This window comes from Metopolophium dirhodum, chromosome 2, assembly GCF_019925205.1.
Source record: "Metopolophium dirhodum isolate CAU chromosome 2, ASM1992520v1, whole genome shotgun sequence".
NCBI classification, from domain to species: Eukaryota; Metazoa; Arthropoda; class Insecta; order Hemiptera; family Aphididae; genus Metopolophium; species Metopolophium dirhodum.
Window position 1 is genome coordinate 12,078,457 of NC_083561.1, and position 9,013 is coordinate 12,087,469.

Consider the following 9,013-nt stretch of genomic DNA (forward strand, 5'->3'; position numbering starts at 1 on the left):
GTAATGTATACGTCACGCAATTGCGTTAAAATCTATATCCATATACTAATATATAAAGCTGAAGAGATCGTTTGTTTGTTTGAACGTGCTAATCTCAGGAACTACTGGTTCGAATTGAAAAGTTATTTTTATGTTGGATAGTCCATTTATCGATGAAGGCTATAGCCTAATAACATCACGCTACGACCAGTAGCAGCCCGGAGAGGTGCTCAAACAGGGATTATGAGATTTACGATGGAAATGTTTGTTTATAAATAGTTGCTATTGGTTATAGTAGAAATAATTAATCGAAATAGTATTTTTTTTATTATTGGTAGTCATCGGTTAATCGGGCAGATATGCAGGTACAAGCATGCATCAAATCGAATTTTCACACATTGCCTACCATGGTGGCTGAGTTGCACTTACTGCAGCGAGTTACCCCAAAAAAAGTTGAACAAAATTACAAATTTTTTAAGAGTTGTAACTTTTTACTTTTTACGCGGGATGAGCTAGTGTTCTTATAATATTGTAAATCTAGAAGTCTCGTTCGATATAGAAAACATCAATGTTTTAATTGTGTACGCACTATTATGAATATAACAACACAGCGATTGTTGTGCCACCTCCCTTGTCGAAAAATGGAGTTATGAAAAAATAGCAAAGAATATTATGGTACACTTATACACTTATTATTACCCTGGATCATCAATAACTCGATATTATACTCATTTAGGTGTCATCGTGTATAAGCTGAAGCTTTAAATACGAAATAAATAAAAAATATGTTTTTACTTTTTAGTAGTATTCGACAATGAATGGTTCCCCATACCTAATCAATGTACTTCTTAATTGATAAGTATATAATATATACTTATCAATCCAAGCTATCAATCAAACTAATGAAGAATATCTAAGTGGAAAGAAAACAGTGGGGTCATTAAAAGTTGTGAATGACATAGCAGAGCGAGGAGTGTCTTTAATTTCATCTTTTAATTCAGTTCTGACCAATCAAGAGGAACAAAAACAGTTTTTACTGCAAGTCGTTGAAAAACATCGTCAACAGTATCCTGACCCAAACAAAAAAACACTTCAAAATCTCTAAATGCCTTATATTTTTTGTTTATATTATTAATTTTATAACTATTTTGTATCTGACATAATGCAAAAGTATTAAAAGTATTCACATTTATGTATAGAGTTGACGGAAAATAATAAATTATTAATTTTCAATATTTATATATTTATTACTATTCAATTCGGATTCATATATTTTTAAATGCATTGAGCGACCAGTAAAACTTGATTCAGAATTCTAAAACTTCATCGAAATAGTTTTTATGGTAAATAGAACCTGATAGTAAGGTAAGAAATGTAAAAAAAAAAAAAAATTTAAGTGGCACCCTAGCATATATGAATGTAATATAATTTAGAGAAATAGGGGCTGCTAGAAATTCAAAACATTCTGTCCTATGCGGAGAAAAAGAAACGCATCATGCTCAGCTTGTCCTTACACGAGCAGCCCAGAAGATACCAGAAGTTATCTAAAAAAAAGTTTTTGCGAAAGAATTAACTTGGCACGCTTTTACATAAACCAAAACCATAATAATACAAAATACAAAATACAAAATTCCATACAAAATCACCAATCAATAATCCTTTATAAAGTATTTAATTTTATATATTACATATTTGTTTTATTTATATTGTATTCTATATTTCTATTTTCTATTGTATTGTATTGTATAGGTACCTATGTTATAGGTATTATAACAATGGTGTGTGCACGTGACAAGAATAATAATAAAAAAGGGATAGGTTAGTGTATACGGTCGGGGTGATCAACACCGTTCAATTGTAGGGTTTCATTTTTTTATCTACGGTTTAGTTATTTATTATATTGTTCAAGTAATTATTGCTCAGCTTCATTTAATCACATTGATCATTTTGATTCTCTTATATTTATCGAATGATAGATAATGATCCCCATAAGATATATATATATATTTTTAAATAACTCATATTACCTTTTATATACCTTCAAATTTAATAAAATAAAAGGAATTATAAACATGTTATTGAAAAATAATTTACAGTTATTAAGAAAAGAAATCATCAATAGGTTTATTTGAGCATTGCGAATTTTATTTCCCATATAAGCCTAAAATTACATAGGTAGTCATTATGTCATGTTATAACTTGTAACTGATGTGCTCAGATTTCAAATTTTCAAACAATAAAAGTGAATAAATTATATAGCATACACGGTGATTCTAAGAACATGACAATTTAACATACCATAATAATATTATATTTTTTACAGCTTATGATTTGGTTTTTATAATTTTAAATCAATAAATGGTTGTCTCTATAAACCTACAATTATTAACACATTAAACGGAACTCACTGTAATATAAAATATTTTATGCTATTATTATAATAAAATGTATTTTTTTTTTAAATTTAATTTTGTTCATAAAATATAAAATAATAATAAAAATAAGTCAGTGGGCCAAAAAACGGGATCGCGAAAACTCTAAACATTATTTAAACCACGGACGTTGTGTTTCGACAGGATATCATAATGCGTAGGTACGAATGTGTTTTATATTATGACTCGTGTGGTATGTGAGGTTGAATGTAACGATTAATCAATTACTTTCGTAAACATGTGTTCCCACTTTCCCAGCGAAGAAAAACAAAACAATCGCATATTATTATACATGGACCGTTGCTGTGTTTATTGCTGAACATCAAAATGTAATAATAATCGAAGCCGACATGACCAAACAAGATAAACAGTTACACCGATGGACAAAATAATTATACTCGGATATATAGGTACTATTATTATTCTGCTGAAGCCCATTTTCATCGAGTTACTCGTAATCGTCATAATCGCAATATTGATCCTCGTCTTGTGTTGATGGACGGCGATGATTATTCAATTTTCACACTTAATAATGAACGGTTTTTTTTGTTGTTGTTGAAAACTCAAAATCAAGCGAGACTGCGTCGAATCGCCCGTTGCATTGACCACGAATAACTAGACGTGCAAAGCCATACACAGATTTGTTCCAAGTTTAATGTCGACTTATTAATAATAATAATAAACGTTGGTTCTCAACGATAGTTGCGAACGTACTCAATAATATAATGTTTTACGATTATTATTTGTAAATTGTAATCGAAGGCTTTCGGTGGATTTTATTGAAACAATTTAATATTTCTCAACAACTGATAGAGTAAATAACAATACTGTTGTCGAATGACTTAAACCAATGATGGATGGAGTTAATGTTACAATTAAAAAAAAATAAAAAATTAAACAGTTTTAATTGGTGATGAAATACATTCCTGAAATCGAATTAAAACACGTTTTTCCACTAAATAGTATTACAGCCCACTGGTTCTGTACCAATCGGCGTCTGATGAAAATTAAAAATTTAACAATATAATTAGTGTGCGTGTTAACAAATAATAATAATTTATTCATAATGGTATACATTATACATGTATATGGCAAAAGCTCTAAAGAATTGATTAAATTGTAAAATTTGTATATTAAGATGTATTTATTTAATATTATATATTATTATTATGTAGTATATATCTATTCATCTTTAACATGTAAAGTGCAACGATAATAATATGCTATAACAAAAATAAATTTAATGTAGGTAATAATTACTCTTATGGGTAGAATGTAGCTAAAACTAATAAAAAATATTTCAAGATTATAATAATTAAAATCTGTAAAAATACGAAAAAATTATAAATTAAAGTAAGACATTTAAAAATATTTTTATTTGTTGAGATGTATTATTATTATTATTTTTTTTTTATTATTAGTTAACCCGCGGCAACTTAGGCCATTGGGTGGTTTTTAACTGTGTGGGAGGGTACTGTAGGTTGAAACACGTTTACACTGTTTGGCAGATTTTTTAGTGGGCACCCAAGGTATCTGTCATACCCGGGTGGGGGATGGCGGCACTTGTTCTCCAGACACTGTGACTTGCCCAAAGAAAAATGCCACCCGTGAACCGAGGTTTGAACCAGCACCGGTGTGCGTCACAACCGACGCCTTAGTCCGCTCGGCCACCCTGTCCCCCACATTTATATTTAGTCATAATAATCTACATTGCTCTGCATTATATTACAATTATAAAATTATTTACAAACATTTTTATACTTTCGTTAATAATCATTTAGAATGTGAACACATTATAATATGTAATGACTAACATCGATTAACAACTTCTTATATGGTCATCACTCATCAGATATATTACATTTTAATATTAACCTATTGCGTAAATATACGACATACGACATACCTACATATTTTAGATTAGCACTGAAACGCGTTTATTATATTTTAAGTTTATACGTAATATTATGAAATAGATATCATACACGTATGCAATATGAATTGTGTGGAGGAATATTCTTATAATAAATTATAAATTATAATGTTTCAATATGCCTTAGATGAACGGAAAATGTCTAGGATTTAAATAAATAAATATACATAAATAGGAAGGCAATGATTTTTTAAGAGTTTGATATGGGCAGTTTTTTAAAGGATTTATAAGAAAACTAAAAATGTTTTAACTGGTGTTTTCATAACAAATAATACCTTACAATAGTAGTCCCAAGTCAGTTACATTGTTAATAGTTGCATAAATATAAAATAGTATAGGAAAATGGTTTAGAATTGGTTTAGAAACTGAGAAGACTAGTTACCTTTATTAATAAGAAATACAAATTAGCAGTGATAAAATAACAACATTTTGACTGTGCATATCACTTAAGTGGGAAAAACATACACAAAATGATTGAATATTACAAAAAAAAAAATGATATTGCACATTCAAGGTTCTCGTCTATTTATGATCAATGTGGTTTCTTTACTAGGATTATGTAGCCCACTAGCCCATGTGATATGGTTCTTTCTCGTGGAAAAAGCTTTGTCGTCCTATTAATTTGAACCGACTACAGTGGAATTGCTATGGCCATAAATTGCCTACGCGAAGCGCCGTCTTAAACGATAAGAGCTTTGTTTGATCAATAATTACTTAATCGTGAAAAGGTAGTACTTTCGAAATTTTTGGATTCTCTAATATACGAACAACATTGAACCGAAGCATTTAAACTTAAATCGAAAACACAACGAAATATTATACTAGATTGAAAAACCCTGCAACGTCAATAAATTCCATTCGACCGTATAAAAACATTAATTGATGGTATAACATCGTCAAAGTACAAAACTACGATATATACATAGCATATACCTACATAGAAATGCAGCATAAATGAATTAAAAAGTTACAGTAATGTTCAAAGTTAAGTTAATTATAACTTTTTTAACTTAAATTTAAAAATTCTAAGTGGATCGATGAATGCGTTTTATTTTTGTGTGTGTCACTTTTTGGGACTTCGAATTTTAACTTTGCGAGTGGTCTATAGCTCTAGTAGTAAATTGAAACTTCGGGGGTAAGAGGGGGGGGGGTTCTCCAAAGTTAAAAATTAACAACACTTTTCAAAATAACCAAGGAAAAACCAAAAAAAAAAAAAAATTAAGGAACAACTGGAACTTTTGCGTACGAAATTTTAATCTTAAGTTAGATACCTACTAATTAAAAATATAGGAAATAAACTGGTACAATACATTTTTTTTAAATTTAGAATTTTGATGTAATTCGTTAAAATTGCATAAAATGTTTAAAATTCATAACAAAGGTTTTTAAATTCAGAACAATTTCAATAAAAAGTTTTTGTTACTGGAATTAAAAAAAGTTTGAAGTTTAAATTTTGTTTCAAAATTATATATTTACTCGTAAAATGATGATTTCTTATCAAACAATTTTCTTATTTTTTTAAAATTAAAAATAAAAATGAATTGTTGATACATAGTTACGTGATCTAATTTTAAAAATATTTTGACTATTTCTGAATTATTTATAGATATTTTTAATTTTTGTTTTTTATAAAATTGTCGATAACATTTTATGTCAAAAAACTTGAAAATATAATAAGAAGTTTATACTAGAATCAATAAATGTAAATAATATATAGACTTTTTTATAGACATAAAACATTTTAATTTTAAATGTTGACGAAATTAAATGGGTATTCAAACATAGTAACTATAACAATTTTAGTCAATTTTTTGTAATTTAAAAATATTATTCATAGGTACTTGAAACATTTAACGTATATTAATATAATAATTATTCTATTTTGTATACATAATATCACCATGATATTTTCAAAACATTTAGAATAGTGTTATGCTATGGAATATTTATACCATTTTATAATATTAATACAATAATACCACAAACAATATAAAAACAATTTTTATATAATAGGTATTTAAATAAATACATATTTATATACATAAACAATATATTTTAACAATATAACACAATCAAACTGCTCAACGATAAGTCGGAATCAACTCAAAAGTTAATAACACTAATATTTTATGATAATATTATACATTAATGTATACAAACAAATATACATATAATAATATATATTATTATTTATTTTTTTTTTTATTAATCAACCCGCGGCAACTTAGGCCATTTGGTGGTTTTTAACTGTGTGGGAGGGTTCTGTAGGTTTAAACACGTTAACACAGTTTGGCAGATCTGTCATACCCGGGTGGGGGATGGCGGCACTTGTTCTCCAGACACCGTGACTTGCCCGAAGAAAAATGCCACCCGCAGCCGAGGTTTTGAACTGACATCGGTACGCGTCGCAACCGACGCCTTAGTCCGCTCGGCCACTCCGTCCCCCATATATATTTTTATATTATATAGTAATCATATATTATTTAAGTAGAGAAATTTAAAATTGAATTGTTAAATTTACTTCTTGCTACCATTAATCAGAATTATATAATAAAAAAAAACTTATGGCCATTTATCGGATATTTCTATTTTAAAAATATAAAATTTACATAACCTAATTAGTTAGTAAGTTTAATGTTAGTTTCTTTTTCATAACAATTAACTGATTTAACTAAATTTAAAAAAAATTTAAATATTACCTGCTATATATAATAACATATTTCAATTTTAGAATGTTTTTGATCGCTTAACTTAAATGGTTAAAAAATATCATTAACTTGTCCAGCCTTGCATACGTAATAGGAGCGTGTGGGTGTGTACCTAAATGGTTTAGTCAAAGGTCAAACATGGTAATAAATTTGTTATTTATAGGAGCAGAGAATTCATACTTCACTCTAAAATTTATTCCTGTTGACATTTTCGACGGGATGAACGGCAGTGAAATGAGCTATTTCATGCCAATATGGCAATATCCCGAAATTAGTATTTTGAACTTATAACCGTTTTTGAATCTTAGTAACATTCGTAACCTTTTAATATGTTTTTTACAAATTACTATTTCCGTGTTTAATCCCCTGTTGCATTTTATATTGTTATCATTTTATTAGGTATAAATCTATAATTTGTTTGTTTGCGATTTTACGACCAATCTGAAATTCTATTTTTTATGATGTACAAATATAGATACTTGCATTTAGGTTAATGTATATGTTTATACAAATAAATATATATAAATTTAAAAATAATAGTTGTATAAATAATAATTCAACATTGAATTAGTGCATATTATAGTAGTAACGTGGTATAAAATAATATTATTTATTACAATTTACAGTAGGACATATTATTTTAAATCTTAGACAACATAAAATATATTTTATATTACCATTTTGTATAATATAATATTGTACAATATAATATACTCATTGATATTACTTTGTATGTCAAGTTAGGTATACTTAATTTAAATGTTCTATTACTGTAGTGCTATCTACTGGCGTTGGTAAGCTTCTTGAAGTTTACTTTTACATTCTTTAACCCATAGATGGCGTTATGGTTTCCAATATTTTAGCAGGTTTCAATATAAATAATTATATGATATAATAAAGGAATTTTAATAAATATTCTAAAATCTGACAAAAATTATTTTTTTATTTTTTTTAAGACAATTTGGCAGCAAAGATCATCGGAATTTACAAAAAAGTATTTACAATATTTAAGTATGTAATAAACGATTTTAAAACTTGTACAATAATTAATTTTACAACTTTTTTTTTTTTAAGCGATGTTGAATTTAATTAGTTAATTGACTATTGATTTATTTGAGTAAGGGTATTGTTAAGTGAAGTGGAATTATGTTCTCATAGATAGGCTTTTTTCCCGAACTAAATTAGGCATTTCGTTAGTAGATGTTTGATACTCAGTTGGACTCCACACGAAGGACAAATTGGTGGATCTTATTTGTTCATTAGAAAGCTCTGGGATATTTGAGAATGGCTGATGCAAATGGCCTGTTTATAGCTACCTCGATTTGTCTTGATAATATATCCAGTGGATGTTTCCATGGTGATATATTAAGATTTTATATCTATAAATTGTTTGTATAATATAATATTTAAGGGAATTGGAAGCGGTGATTTTCTCTCTTCGTCTAACACACGTGGAACGTAAGTAAAGTGATAAGAATTCTAAAAAATATTTGAATTTGTCGTCATGTCTAATTGAGATCAACTTTCTCTCATTTTTGATTTCGGTTCCGAAATGGCCGAAATCTTAAAAAAAAAAATGGTACTAAAAAAGAAACGGAATATTTATGTTTTTAAGGAAGTTAAAATCAAAAAATTAAAAATCTGGGTAAGTAGATCTCAAGTAGAATTAATGAAAAATTTTAATCTGTTTTAAGAATTCTTATCGCTTTGCTATATCAGTCGGAATCAGTACGTTGGAATGAAAACCCATCTAAATTCCTATGTTCTACATATTGTGTTTAAATCACAGATTCCAATCCTCTTAATCTATATAGTATACGCAAATTGAAGAATAATAACTACCTACATGAAAATGATTTGCATAATTCATTAAATAATAAAATACTCAACAGATACACTGAGCACGGACAGGAATCAAAAAGAACCGGTTCTTAAACATAAAAGCCCTTCAAAATATCGGG